Below are 2,016 nucleotides of genomic sequence, written 5' to 3'. Positions count from 1 at the left end.
CGATGAAGAAGCTGTATAGCTTTGAGAAATTTATGAGGAATCAAAATATCCTTTAGCAAATGAATAAGCCCAAATCATAATTAACTCAGACTCACGGAAACTTTTAAAATCCAACATGGTAAGTATATCTCAATGCTCTTAGAGGCCTCAGCTTCATAGCCCCCCTTTCCCCAACCAAATCAAAGGGGGGAAAAAAACAAAAAACAAAACAAAAGAAACAAAAAAATTGTCAGCGACATTCGATAACCATAAATGCTAATGCCATTCTGTGAGATCTCTCCTGACCTTCTTTTCCGCATTTCTGAATCCTAGTGTTACTCCAGCACCTTGTGGGGAGAGCTTTGAAAACCTTAAATCTCTGTTGTGGTAGTAGCAGTGGTGGAAGATTCTAGTTCTGATCTTGGAGGAGAAGACACGACAGGTTTTGGTGGCATTTCCAGCAAACCAGGGCTTCTTTCTAACATTTCAATCACCCTACTCATTTTAGGTTTTTGACTTAAAAATGTTTGGATATACCACAAACCCACAATGGTGTTTGGATATACCACAAACCCACAATGGTCATTCTCCTTGCAATATCATTTTCCTCCCCATTATTGTCTCCATCAAATCCCAAACCACTGTCTTGCTCAAATTGAACATAAATATAATCGAGAAAATATTTATCAGTTGAACAATTGGTCTCAAAATTCATATTCTTTCTCCCTCCTACCATATCTAATAACATCATCCCATAGCTATAAGCATCATACTTATGCGAAACTACACCTATCTTTCTATTTCAAACCTCTAGAGCAAGATAACCTATAGTTCCTCTTGTTTTTTAAATTAAAATGATGCTTTTGTTTTTTGGACAAAGCTTAGCAAGACCAAAATCTAAGATCTTGGAATAAAAGCTTTCATCTAAAAGGATGTTATGGGGCTTTATATCAAAATGTAGAATATCCTCTATGTAAATACTCAAGTCCTCAAGCTATCCCCCCTGCAATTTGGTACAAATTCTCCCAACTCAAGCATAGACTATTTTGATTTGTATTGTTGTGAATGAACTTGTCAAGAGATCCATTGGACATAAATTCATATATGGGAGCCTTTTTTGGCCTTCAAAACAAAACCCAACAAGGGTAACAACATTTACATGGGAAGGCCTACTAGCAACCTCATTGATAAATTCTTCCCCATTCTGTTTTGATGCCTTCAATAACTTTACAGCAATAGGATAGTCATTGGCCATAACCACCTTGTCCCAATTTATCTTTGAAAGAGTTGGTCATTTTCTTGACATCCGCAAATTTATATCTAGTGAGAGCTAAAGGACCATGATTTCTAATGAAGGCCTCGATATTTTGGTCAACCTTACATGTCTTGCATAATCCCATTCTTCGCCTCCATGATTTGTTTTTACAACAACAAATAGTAACACAAAAAAGCAGTAGTCCAATTGCTCCGCTAACACCTTTCACATATAGTAGCTAGGTAAACCACCGGGTAGAAATGATTATGAAAGTCAACAATTTCTGCAGTACAATATGTGGTGATAGATGAAGCTTGAAAACAAAGTGTTATAAAATGAATGAGAAAAGATGTTTGTGACATGAGTCTAATGATCACCTAACTCCTTTTAGTGTGGATGTCTTTAAAAAAAGAAGCACACTGGTAATGCAGCATTGAAACAGAATATGGAATATTCAATTGAAACATGAAAAATACTAGGCAAAATTGTAAAGAAACATATGGAGAAAAGGAGGTTTGATCCATTACCAGTTATAAATTTTGGCTTCAAAGAATGTCCTGTAGCCATGACCAAAGACAAGTCAAATTGAGGCATACATACATAAACAAGAAAAAAAATAGTGCATATATAGCCGTCTAAAGCACTGAACTCAGTCATGCAGCTATATGATTGTGAGCATTTACATTTAGGTTCTTTTCTTGATAAGCACGCCTCAAGCCTTTACAGTCAGCGGTCCATAGTATTCTCATTAACCGATAATTTTTTTCCCCTTATTGTAAATG

General features: G+C 36.0%; 1 pseudogene; it reads right to left on the bottom strand.

Moving 5' to 3' along the window:
• Positions 1-350: 350 nt before the first annotated feature.
• Positions 351-1,379, bottom strand: LOC114755477 (LEAF RUST 10 DISEASE-RESISTANCE LOCUS RECEPTOR-LIKE PROTEIN KINASE-like 2.5; annotated as a pseudogene).
• Positions 1,380-2,016: the final 637 nt, after the last annotated feature.

The sequence above is a fragment of the Neltuma alba genome, unplaced genomic scaffold (assembly GCF_004799145.2).
Source record: "Neltuma alba isolate B1F8T4 unplaced genomic scaffold, ASM479914v2 tig00010270_pilon, whole genome shotgun sequence".
In the NCBI taxonomy this organism is placed as follows: domain Eukaryota; kingdom Viridiplantae; phylum Streptophyta; class Magnoliopsida; order Fabales; family Fabaceae; genus Neltuma; species Neltuma alba.
Note: the sequence above shows the minus strand (reverse complement) of the source record. Positions and strands in the feature narration are given on the sequence as shown.